Source organism: Hyperolius riggenbachi, chromosome 3, assembly GCF_040937935.1.
Source record: "Hyperolius riggenbachi isolate aHypRig1 chromosome 3, aHypRig1.pri, whole genome shotgun sequence".
NCBI lineage: Eukaryota > Metazoa > Chordata > Amphibia > Anura > Hyperoliidae > Hyperolius > Hyperolius riggenbachi.
Genome location: NC_090648.1, coordinates 315,219,939 through 315,233,577, shown reverse-complemented (window position 1 = coordinate 315,233,577; position 13,639 = coordinate 315,219,939). Strand labels below are relative to the sequence as shown.

At 43.2% G+C, this 13,639-nt stretch overlaps 1 protein-coding gene and 1 pseudogene across 1 annotated transcript in view; both read right to left on the bottom strand.

Annotated features, from left to right (window-relative positions):
* GRIP1 (glutamate receptor interacting protein 1) overlaps window positions 1-13,639 on the bottom strand; it is a 799,607-nt gene that overhangs the window by 620,951 nt on the left and 165,017 nt on the right. The gene's annotated exons all lie outside the window — the stretch shown is intronic.
* Window positions 9,569-9,686, bottom strand: LOC137564619 (5S ribosomal RNA; annotated as a pseudogene).

The following is a 13,639-nucleotide window of genomic DNA, read 5'->3' as shown; positions in this document are numbered from 1 at the left end:
CAGGAGTTTTGTTTATTTAAATTTTTTTAACCAAGAAGCACCCAGGTGCTCAATTCACTTTAAGTCAGGAAACCAGCAGGCCTTAACAGGAATTTGAAGCGGCTTATCATATTTCTACTTCCTATGGTTTTACATGTAACTGTACTGCTGTGGGCTGAGCATGCATGTGAATGATGAAGAAAGTGGAATTTGCATAAGCACTTGGAAGAGCTGCAAGGGTGCGCAGGAGACCCTCAGGCTAAGACCCTGCTACTTTCCAATATGAGGTGCCTACTTAGCTCTACTTAGGTTAATTACATCTGTATCCTGTCAGGAATTTTGTGAAATTGCTCATCACAAATTCCACAAATCCTCTGGGGTGCAGAATCTTTTGTGGATCCTAAACTGAATATATTAGTCATTTTAGTTTGTAAGCTGCTAGAGTTAACAATCACTGTCACCGCTCACATTGAGACAGGAAGGCATTATGAGGCCTGCGTTCCAACTTCAAATTATACTCAGCTGTTCATTAAAATGCAAAAGATAAAACAGGAAAATGAGCATTGTATTGTCTGCCTGCATGAATGATACAGAGCGACAAACGGAGCGACCCATCTTGCCTACCAACTAGAATTTTATTCAGAATTTCTTGCCAATGAGTTGACAAGAAAATGCACAATACATTTAGATATGACAGTTCTTGACTGATGGATGTTCTCACTGGTTAAACAGGAACATCCTAAACAATTGCACTGAATATTTCCTGTAGCACAGACTTTCCCTGCACTCATTCTGTATAAATTATAAGCACAATCCATTTGGGTTCTTGCTCTAGTTACCTCCTCCTCCTCCTCCAATGCCTTTAGGCTGAAGATCTCCACAAACCGAACAAGACAAACCAAGCAACTGAGGTGGAAAACAAAGGGTCCTGTTGATGCTGTAAAAGCAATTCCATTTCTGGCCTCAGTTTTTCGCCATAATTCTAATAGGTCAAAGAGCCTTAAAGTGAGGCTAACCTGTGCTCACTGCATTTTCAGCCAGGAGCATATGCTTCGTTTCCAATAAAGGGACGCATGAAAAAGCCAGGCTGCACGCTTGTTTTGGCATCCCCCTTTAGCCTTGATTTACATGCTATGGATTCACTGCCATTTACATAACCAACATATGCTCTGTCTAAACTACAGTTTCTACAAAGCAAAGATTACTTGCCAAGAAAGAAAAGGAAGACTTGTGATACTTTGTAATGATGGGATTACGTTTACAGTTATTTGCTTATAAAGCCTTGCATCAGCAAGCATGAGAGTGACAAGTGCAGATGTCACAAGAGATTTTGCTGTTGTCAGGGTAAAAACAGAAGTTTTATTTTCTGCTGCATTAGTCATTAGAGGCAGAACAAATGAAGCATGTTCAGAATGGGTGACATTTCATAAAGATACCGGGTCATCGCCAAGCATGCAGAAGCAAACTAGTTATAAAGGCGAGATGCAGATTTCATTGCAGTGGTATTAATGAACCTGCCCCATTGTCTCAGGTGGCGCCTTTCATTTCAAGCATTTGACTCTTAATCCTGATAAATGTAGAAGTGTCAGAACATGATTGATTGGCAGACAATGGGAGTCAAAAGATGCTACATGCTCAGCATGGTACAAATGAATGCTAGTATTACTACAACATGTACAGAGAACACTCCGACAGCGTATCACCCCTCATCATTGTGCTTGTAATATAAAAATTGGGAGCAAGAAGTGACTGGAGGCATAGAGTTTAATGCAGACTTAGGTATACAAATATGCATAGAATATAAAAACACACACACACACACACACACACACACACACACACACACACACACACACACACACACACACACACACACAAGCTTCTAGCACTCCCCAACCAACAGGAGCTTAAAGAAATGTACCATATTTTCTGCCGTATGAGATGCACCTTTTCTCTATGAGAAAAAGTCCCTGAAAGTCCCTGCATCTTACATGACAAATGCAGGGAATCCCTGACTTACAGAACCCCCGCCGTGTCAGGGATTCCCTGCATTACCTCCCTGTGTGGTCCGTTCCGCCTGCGTAATTTGAGTAAGCGGCATGTATCTAGTAGTGTGCCGCCCATGTGTGTCCATGACTCCCTGTGTGGTCTGCTTCCCCTCGCCTTCCCTCCCTGCTTATGCGCGCTCCCCCCTCCCCCCCGGGTTTCAGCATAGCAGCAGTCTAACCTACTGTAGCGGATCTAGGGGATCGCATTGCAGACCTGTTCTCCTCTTTTGCCGCTCCCCACAACGACGGCTTCTACTGATGACGCATGTTGCAGAATCCATCACTAAAGGAGCAGCGAGATAGAGGAGAGCAGGTCTGCGATCCCCGAAAGCTGCTGGACTAGGCAAGACTGCCGCTATGCTGACACCCGTGGGGGAGGGCGGATCGCACACAAGTGGGGAGGGGAGCGAGGGGAAGCAGGAGTGACTAAGGTTACTACTCATCCTGAGTCCCACTGGGCATACGGAGCAGCTCGGGGTGATCCTAAACCACAAGGAAAGTATAGGGGACTTAAAGAGCCCGAAAAGCCCTCTTACTAAAAAGCAACACTAAATGTGGTTTGCCTTCTTAAAACAGAAGGGATTTGCAATATTTCATCTTAAAGTGAACATCTGTCTTTACCCTCAATGCACCGCTACTGAATATGAAAATGATCTCTATGTCACTGAAGCCAAGTTTGCATCCAGAGCCACTGGCGTCTAGAAAGCCTATAGCTTTACATTTTACAGAGCCATACCAAACCCACATGCAGACAGCCTGTTTTGGACTTTTGGTCCTCTTCAGTGCATGGCAGGAATTGATATGGTTCTATGGGATAGGGCTTTGACCAGTACAACACAGTAACCAAGCAGCTGCCATGCACTGAAGAGGAGCGAGCGGCGAGGCTGTGCGATTGGTCGCACAGGCGCACTAGCCACCGGCCTCCCCAGGTCGGCACCAGCTACGGAGGGGACCACGAGATACTTGCTGAGAGCGGAACTGCTGCAAGGAAAACATAAGCTTCCAGGGGCTGGAGGAAGCCCTGGGTAAGTAAATCTGGTTTACCTTCTTTTCCCCGATGTTTCCTGTAAGCCCTGGCAACGCCCCATATCCCAAAAACATTACTGTCTAGCAGAGTATGGGCTTGATTCACAAAGCGGTGCTGTTAGCATGCTTGTGAAAAGCCCCCCATCACGCCTAAACTTACTTTAGCGCGATAAGTTTCGCGCTACCTGGTGCGCGCGAAATGAAACCGGCGCACCTGATGCGCCTTTAACGGAGCATTGGGCGCGATGTTTAGGGCGCACCCAATGTGCCGTTATAGGCGCATCGGGTGCGCCGTTTTCGTCGCACCCCGCGTGACGTTTCGCACGCAATCTGATTTGGCTTGGTGCGTGCTAACTATTAGCACCCTAGTTAGCATGCCCAAAGCCTTTAGGCGTGCTAACTAGGTTAGCACCAGTTAGTGAATCAGGCCCTATGAATTTTACATCTGCAACTCCAAAGGCTAAAACACTAAACTATATACACAGTACAAAGGAAGGATAAATGGAGGTATAAAAAATGTTTGGCTTGGGTTGGACAAGAATACACAGGGGAAACAGGGAAACGGGGGAGTACATACAAACAATGCAAAATGCATCACTGGTAGGAAATTAAAAAAAACACTCGTAAAAGCTGCTAAGCAGTTTAGTCAACATGCTTTCCAAACCTGAGTACTGAAACAAAAAACCTTTCATGATTTATTCCTCCACAAAGAATATCTATTGCTTCAAGGACTGCTGATTATTAGCCACACTCTCTAAAGTTTCAGGCTCAATCACCCTTTTTATTGAGACAAACTGCTAAATATAATCCTGCAGTTTTCTCTGGTAGAAGTCATACAAGTGTTTCACAAGTGATTAACGTTTATTAGACGTATTTAGCAATGCCTTATGAAAAGACATTTATTTTACTGCTCATTATGACTGAGCAGCAACAGAAGCTAATATTCCATAAATATTACATGTTTATTAGCATGGTGAAAATGCAATAATATGATAAACATTAAAAATGAATGAAATAGGTCTTGGGCCTAATTAACAGAATACACAAAAATATAAACCTCACATTAAAAATTGAGGCCTATGTCATTAACAGAGTTTACAGCAGTGTTACATATCTATAGCGGTTTTGGAATATGGTTATACCCATTCTATTGTTGCCTATAACAAAATAATCCCATCAATGGAAAGATCAGACTAATTTGCATTAAACTACATCACAAAGTTCTTAAAATCATCCTGTAGTAGACTGCTGTAAATGAAAGAGGTCATACTGCATGCGATGCAGCCTTGTCTCCTAATGGGGACTCCTCATTGTTAGCAATAAGAAACTCTTCTGAGCATCACTGAATTCTAACTCCTCTGATACCAACCACATTACAGACAAGTGGCCAATGAGCAGTGAAATAGGGTGGCAGGCTGTCAGAAGTCAGGTCTAGTTTAAGATTTTATCAGTCTTCAGGGACCCACATTGAATTATTTAAAGTGAACCAGAGACGAAGCACGCTCATGTATTTTACCATATATATTAGTGGGAACATTACAGAAAATGCCTACTCTGCTCTCGGTTTCATTTTTAACTGCTCAGCTTGCTTGTTACCAGCCCTGATAAAATCCCCGACTGAGCATTCAGTCTGGCTTTGCTCAGGAATCATTATAGCAGAGTCAGTCTTCTGTGATGTCTTTTCAAGCCCAAGCCTGCCCCCTTGTGGCTCTGCTATAATGACTCAGCTATAAAGATTCCTGAGCAAAACCAGACTGAATGCTCAGTTACGGATTTTATCAGGGCTGGTAAGAAGCAAGCTGAGCAGTTAAGAATGAAACAGAGCAGGGTAGGTGTTTTCTCTAATGTTCCCACTGATATATATGGTAATATACATGAGGGTGCTTAGTCTCTGGTTCACTTGAAGCCCAGGTAGTGACAGTAAGGCTTCTTGCACACTGCAAGCGATTCCGATTCAGTTTCCGCTTTTTAATCAGTTTTTACATCTGATTCAGATTCCGATTTGCAGTTTGCTCCCTGCACACTGCAAATCGGAATTTGAATCGGATGTAAAAACTGATTAAAAAGCGGAATCTGAATCGGAATCGCTTGCAGTGTGCAAGAGGCCTAATAAGTGTTGCTGAGCTAGTACAAATGCAGGTTTCATCTTCAGCTAAGTCCTGCATAAAAGTCATTATAAATCTGGCCAAAACCATCAGCAGAAGGTACCCATTTAATTATTTGGTCTTACTACCCACCAAGTCGCATTCCATGAACCCACAGTTTGGTCATTCCATGCACAACCCAAGCTAATAGCCCTCAACAGAGGTATGTAATTTCAATAATGCATGTTAGAATATTGTGGCTCTGTACATTTAACAAGCTGACACATCATTGCATTCCAGCGGATTTGGGGGGGTGTTTAGCTATCAGGGAAAACAAAGAGATGATTTGCATATTCAGCAGTGATGAATCGTGGGAGACATCTCAGAATTCACTCCAACTAGAATAATCACAAATACCTTCTGTTTTAAGAAGGCAAACTTTTGTAATTTCAATAAACATTGGCCTCCATTCACTAACCTTAACTGTCTTTAATAACTCTTCTGAGCTGTTTTACAGTTATCGCCATGGTGATATCATTGTGATAACTGTAAAACAGCTCAGAAGAGTTATTAAAGACAGGAGTTAAGGTTAGTGAATTGTTTTTGCTATACGTAACAACTTAGTTTAATGCTGCAACTCCAGCAATGGGAACAGCATCATACAAAAGAATATTGGACATGCTATCGTCAGTAAGGCGGCACAGAGCGCGGTTTTTGTATTGTCGAAGGTGTCAAAAGCTCCCAACATCCTGAAGGTTTTTCCTAGATCTCGACTCTTTACTAATTTTTTTTACAGACATAACATTCACTGCTTTATACAGTAGTTCATACTACAAACTAATCTTGTAAATTCATTACACAACCTGGAAAAAGGAATGGATCCAAACATTTCGTGGATGTTTTTGAAAATGTGAATTCATTAAAAACAGGTACCTCATAGTTTTATTCTCAACCTACAAAACGTTTTCAGACCTGTAATCATTCTTTCCATTATATCGGATTTATTACAAGTAATTACATCAGGGCCTATATCTGCAAAAGGACATCAAGGAACTTCCAAAGATGCATACTGAACACAAGTGCCAATGGGGTGTGGGGGATGTAGGCAGCATTGGGTGTCAGAAGAATTCCGGGCAGAGGGCAGGCGGGGCATTTTTTCACAGTCTTGGGTAAAGTGGCGTAATAACGGTTGGTGAAGGGGCGGAGCAACAGGCGGGCAGAGCAGAGAGGAAGGAGGACTCGCCTCTCCAGGCTCAGTCTTCAGTCTACTAGGTGCTCCTTTCTCTATGATGGAGGGGGGATGGGGATAAAAGCACAGCGTTTAAGCAAATTACAGCAAAGAGCATGAAATAATGGTACAGGTGCTACCCATTAATCTGAATGGGAGCGCAGTGGCAGTCATTTGCTGCTCCGCCAGCATCCATGTGATCCAGGCCTTACCATCTCCAGCGCCATTTGCCCCAAGTACTAACCACTCCACTGTGACCACTATCTCACTAGCGTCAGCTGCTACTGCACTTGCATTACATGACATGCAGTAGAAGCAGAAGGTAGAGAACAGAAGGCTGAAAGTGGTGGGCAGTCAGGACTCAGGAGACGTACTGGAGATGGTGAGAATCTAGCTTACCTGCTGCACTAGTCTCTGCATAGAAATAGGCAAGGCAACGGAGAGGACCCATAGGAGAGGGAGGGAAGACGTTAGAACCCCTTTCTGCCACCAGAGATAATGCTTAAGGTGGGTGGGGAGGAGTTATAAATGGTGGCAATGGGTGCATATTATTGCTATCTGTAGGGGAGTTGCGCAAAAACCTAAGGCAACCTACTGTTAAGGAGGTGGTCCATGGGAGGTTAATACCACACGAGTAAGTGACACCCTAGCGATGCCACTGTATACAAAAAAGCCATTTTAATTTGATCAACTAAGGAAACATTGTATTTATCTTATTTTGGACACCCTGTATCTTCTGCATCTTTTACAAGGTTTGCAATCCCTTTCTTTTTGTAGCATTAACTCCTCGACTGTAGATTGGAGTAATTGGGGGAACACATGTTTATATCACAGAACAACCAGTAACTGGCATTCTGCAGTCATGTGACAAGTGGTGCAGGGAGATTAACCTGACAGATAGAACACACACACACACACACACACACACACACACACACACACACAATTTAGTATTAGTATTTACATTTGCTCCTAGGTTTCGAGGGCAGAAGTTAGGGGGAAAATACTAAATCCCTCCCCTGCACCCCCAAGCAGTCTCTAAGCTACACTACCCAGCTACACTATCCTAACCCTTGCAGCACCCACTAGTTACACTACAGTTACAGTTACACTATACTAACCTTTGCTGCCCACTAGCTAAGCAACACTTCACCAACATGTCACCTCTCACCTGGTCCTACTGCCGTGCTCCTCTCCCCCTCACTCTGGTGCTGTTGGTGCAGAAGCGCTCCTTTTCTCCTCCTGAAGCTACTGGCAATATCTTGGTACACTGCAGCCTCCTGCCGCTAAACAGCTCTGTTTCTTGTGGCTTCCATACATCCCCATTAGGGCTCAAACCCACTAGAGCGATTTTCTGAGCATTTAGGGAGAGATTCAAACCTCTAGCAATTTCCCTAAGCTAATGGTAATGGATGGGCCAAATTCCACTGAAGCAATTGCAATTACTAAATCGCAAAACGCAGGACATGCAGCATTTTTCGCTTTTAGCGTTAGCGTTTCTGCAATGTAAAGTATATAAATGCTGGCATAATCGCTCATCAAAACAGAGCGATTTTGCTAGCGTTTTGAAGTTACTGCACACTGTAACAAAATTAATTGAAAGGACCAATCAGAATTTAAAACGCTAATCACTACACAACCGCTGGCAAATTGATTACACTTTTTAAAATCCCTACCAAAAACCAATGTTAGTTACCTGGTAACATCCTTTTTAGTAACCTCCAGGACAGGTCCACCACGAGAACGACAGGCTCCTCCCAGGAACAGGAAACGTCCAGATAGAGTACTCTATAAATCTTTGTCCAACCCCTTGATCCTCAGTCAATTCCAAGTACTGTTCCTAAAAACAAAGGGGTTTTAATATTCATACTGCATATACATATACTTTTCTTGTACTTATATACACATATAAATCCTTTACTCGGGTGGGTTACGGACCTGTCCTGGAGGTTACTAAAAAGGATGTTACCAGGTAACTAACATTGGTTTTTCCATTAACCTCCAGGACAGGTCCACCACGAGAAGATGAGCAAGAATCTTACCAATTTTGGGTGGGCTGACTGCCTGCAGGATTTTCCTTCTAAATGATTGCTGCCTTGCAGACATCAGGTTCATTCTGTAGTGTCTAGAGAAGGTGCTTAGACTTAAACATGTAGCCACTCTGCAGATTTCTTCTGGCGTAGCACTCGCTCTGTAAGCCCATGAAGTGGCTGCTGCTCTGGCTGAATGGGCTCTAACTGTATTTAACACAGTATTTCCTGTAATCCTATACCTCTATGCATAGTTTTACCCATTTAGCTATAGATCCTTTTGACATCTTTCCGCCTCTTGTAGCACCTGAAGTGTTGACTAGCAAGGCTCTAGAACTCCTAAACTCCGCTACCCTCTCTAAGTAGCATATAAGATATCTTCTGACATCTAACCCCGGCTCTTCTTCAAATAACGGTAATAGATCCTTAAATATTATACAAAAAGGTTCGTCGCAACATAGGGCCTCTAACTTATTCACCCGTCTAGCCGAGGTAATAGCTATGAGAAATACAATCTTCATTGTTAGGAGTCTGAAGGGAATTTATGATATGGGTTCAAGGGCTCTATTTTCAATACCTTCAAAACTAAGGATACATCCCAACTTTCCTATTTACCATAGGTTTCCTTTCTACTGATTTAAAATATTGGATGATAAGGGGGTCCTTTGCTAACCCTACCTCCCGAAAGGTAGATATTCCCACTACCTGTACCTTTAAGGTACTAATGACATATTCTTTGCTACACCATCCTGTAGAAACCCTAAAACAGTCGGTACTTATTCACCCTTGAACCCTGACTCTTCCTGCCACATATTGAAGGTTTTCCAATATCTTAAGTATATTTTCCTTGTCCCTTCTTCCTACAGTCTAACAAGGTACTGATGACCCTCTCTTAAACTCCCTTTATCCTTAGAGGGGACTTCTCAGAAGCCAGGCTGACAGGTTTAGATTTGTAAAATCCGTGGAATCAGTTGGATTGGTGGAAACGCATAACCCTTGTCGAATATTCCCTCATTTGGATTCAAGGAGTAAAGCCTCCTGCACCTTGCTGTGTTAATCAATGCCGAGGTTTTTGCGTTTACCTTGATGTTCTCGGCTGCTGCGTCAATTATATAGTCTGTGGCCTTGGAAACTACCTCTAATGATTCTAGAATCTCCTGCTTAGAAGCTCCTCACCTGCAGCACCTGGGGTTCACAGCCGGTCTCCCATGCAGCTACTAACCAGGCCTGAAGCCGCTTAGCCTCCACGATCTGACGAGAGCGGCGCTTTCGGCTTAGTGTGGCCGCCGGCCTTATATACCATAGCTGGGATCTGAACCCAGTATGCAGTGTGTAGTAGCTAGTAGGTAACTGTCTTAACCTCTAGACCATGAACCACACTACCTTTTTAATTACTCAAAGGACCAGAGCTGCAGCCATTAGGGCATGCTCTATAGGCAATAGCAGTGTTAGGAAGACTTGCCTAAGGTCTCCTACTGAATAGGTGCTGGCTTACTGAACAGACAGAGCTGAGATCTGAACTCTGGTCTCCTTTGTCAGAGGCAGAACCCTTATCCATTACACCATGCAGCCACTGCTTCCCAAAGAGATATAACTCTTGCTACACATGTTGTAGCTGCTGCTGGTCTAAAATTTGCACCTGCTGCTGTCCAGGCCTTTTTAAGGCAATTCTACTTCCTTATCTTGTGGATCTTTCAGATACCCCAGATCCTCAAAGGCTAAATTGTCTTTATTAACCTGTGAGAATGCTGCATCAAGCTTGGGACATCTATCCCAAGTCTTAACATCTTTTTACTTTTATGTTTAATAGGCTGAGACTCAGCATTTGGTATCTCCACGGTCGGCATGGACGTACTCGTACCTGTAATTACTGCTTCTGTTGCTGGGGGAATAGCAGAGGCAAATACTTCTCTTAATGATTTAATTGTGTCAGCCATTTCTCTTTTAACAGCTGACATTAATTCTTCCTTTAAACCCCCTGATTGTTCCTGTATTATATTTACTAAACAAGGTTGGCAAAACTGCTTATTATAATTATGGGCCATTTTTGCATCACAGAGCGGGCACCGCCTTCTTGGCCTTGTCGGCTCAGTAGACTCCGGGCCCTATAATAACAAAAACAATGTCATCCCTCTTTCTCAAACCAAAAGGGAAAAAACACCCTGGTGCACAAATATCAAGAGTGATAGCAACCCTGAGACCAGGAAAAGAAGGAACATGTATAGAGATATCATATACATATAATCCATCTAAAATCTATAATATATATACCTTCTTTGCATATAGTAGTCAAGGGAATATATCATAAAGGCCAATCATATAACTGTTATGTTGTCCATATATCTATGAGGTCTTAATATCCAAACATATATATACACCTCTCCGTATATCTCCCCGAATAATCTGTACCAGCATTCTATTCTATGCATAGTTATACAGACCTCAGATCAGACGCTAAGCAGGCTGTTATGTTATACTGCATAGTCTCAATTTTAATAACAGACCTCAGTACAGACGCGGCATAGGGCGTACAGCTCATACCATATAGGTCACCAAGCCTCCGCCACGCTTACCTTTCCTGGCTCCTGCTTAGCGTCCATCCCGCTCCGTTCAGCACACGAACTGCCGAACCATGCAGGCTTCCGGCGTCTCTTCCCCACGCGACCGGAAGTGACGCCGCGTAAGGGCGGAAGTACGTCACGCGTACACCGCCATTGAGGGCAATCAGCTGCCTACCCTCTGGAGGCCCGCATGACTATCCACGTCACCTCCGGCGCGCCATTAGCCTCCGCTCCAGGGAAATCATGGACGCCGCGCGTGTCCTCCGGATCCACCGCAACTCGGGCAGCCAGGACAGCCATGGGAGAAGGTAACTCTCGCTTTCTCCCCACCAGACCCCAACACCTCTCTAGGCAGGTCCACCATCCGCCGCCAACCGGGTCCCAAACACACCTGGTCTGACGGACCGGCGAGCGACCAGAGCACTCCTTGTTCCCTGGAACAGGAAACGTCAACTGAGGATCAAGGGGTTGGACAAAGATTTATAGAGTACTCTATCTGGACGTTTCCTGTTCCTGGGAGGAGCCTGTCGTTCTCGTGGTGGACCTGTCCTGGAGGTTAATGGAAAAACACTCATGAAATCGTTTACAAACCGCTCATACAAAACGCTAGCGATTGCGATTAGCGATAGCATTTTGTAGTGGGTTCCAGGCCTCACTGGTCGTTAGTGTAACCCCAGCGGTGCACGTGGGCCGCACCGCTGGGATTACAGTAACAACCACTAATGAAGAAGTACAGAGGACACAAAGCTGTATAGTAGCAGGCTGCCACAGCATATCAGGCTATCAGCAGTTGCAGGAGGAGAAGAGGAACAGCGTGAGGGGGAGAGGAGCCCAGCAGCAGCAGGTGAGAAGTGCTTCCCTGCACCACATTTTACCATATCTTTGGCATATAAGGGGCACCCACTTTTTATTCCCCCAAGTTGTGGGGAAGAAAAAAGAGCCACAAACATTTTATCAGCAAATATTAAAATGCTCAATTCTGTATGACAGTCTTGAATTTCCAACCTATCTCTGTACACAGAGCAAGACCTATTAAAATATTAATACATTTGTTCTGGTGCGTATTAGGTTTACAAATCTACAAAACTGAACAGCTGCAATTAAAAGGTTGATATTGTCATAAGTGGTGTTATATGCAGCATTTGAGGATCTCTACATGTACTTTTGCCTTTTGCCCATATAGACATTTGCGTTAAGGACTGGACCAAGATTCTGTATGCCAACTCATCTGTGGTAATATGGTTCATAATGCTATTAGTCACAAGGGCAATATAGCATACTTAACCACTTCGCCGCCCGGGTACAGTATATTTACGCTCCTGTGGACTTCAGTTCCCCGCCCGGAGCGTAGATATACGCACCCCCCACCGCTACCGCCGCTGTCCGCGCTCCCGCTCCCACTCCCACGATCCTGCACGCCGCTGCCCGCTCGGAGATCAATGAACGGGAAAATACATTCCCGTTCGTTGATCTCTGCCCCCGCAATGATACGCATGCTTCTATGAGAAGCAGCCGATCATTGTGAAAAAACTCAGTTTCCCAGCCTCCCTTCCTGCAAGCGTCCTTCCGACGCTTGTAGGACGCCTGTAAAAAAAATGTGGCCATCTTGTGGCCAAAAAGTAATACTACACCCAAACACATTTTTCACATACAAATACAATATTATCACTATTAAATTTAACTCATTAACTCCCATACTTCCCAATTGTTACTAATAATTTTTTTTGTAATATTAAAATAAATAAAAAAAAAATTACAATAAAAAAAAAACTTAAATAGTTACCTTAGGGACTGAAATCTTTAAATATTTATATCAAGAGGGTATAACACTGTTACTTTATAAACTATGGGCTTGTAATTAGGGATAGACACAAAACTGAAAAAAATTCACCTTTATTTGCAAATAAAATATTGGCGCCAAACATTGTGATAGGGACATAATTTAAACGGTGTAATAACTGGGACAAATGGGCATATAAGTTACATGGATTTTAATTATAGTAGCATGCATTATTTAAAAACTATAACGGCGGAAAACTGAAAAATAATGTTTTTTTTTTTTCCAAATGTTTTCCTATTTTCCCATTAAAACACATTTAGAATAAAATAATTCTTGGCATAGTGTCCCACCTAAACAAAGCCTAATTGATGGTGAAAAAAACAAGATATAGTTCATTTTATTGTGATAAGTAATGATAAAGTTATAGGCGAATTAATGTAAGGAGCGCTGAAAGGAGAAAATTGCTCGGATGCTGAAGGGGTAAAACCCCTCGGTTGTGAAGTGGTTAATACTGGAGCAAAAATATTCCCCTGAACATGAGAAACTGTATATAAAAGATTAGTCTGAGCATCTTCATCAATACAGCAAATGCTATGCAGGCAGCTGAAGATCGCATACAGGCCCTTTCTGTAAAACACAGAATTGTAAATTCTTTTGAGCAAAGCATTGCTTTACTCCTGTGTGATGTCTAACAATTTCAAGCTTATTAACAGTGCTATGTAATAGGTTGGAACCACATAAAAGATAATGATATCCTTCCTGCCTGGTAGTGTACTCGATCAAATGCTAATTTGCTAGAAACAGCAATAATAATCATAATACTAGAAACTTGAAGCATCAAACACAACACTGGGATACAGTAATTGTGCAGCAGTAAATTCTTGCCAACATTCCCTTCATTGA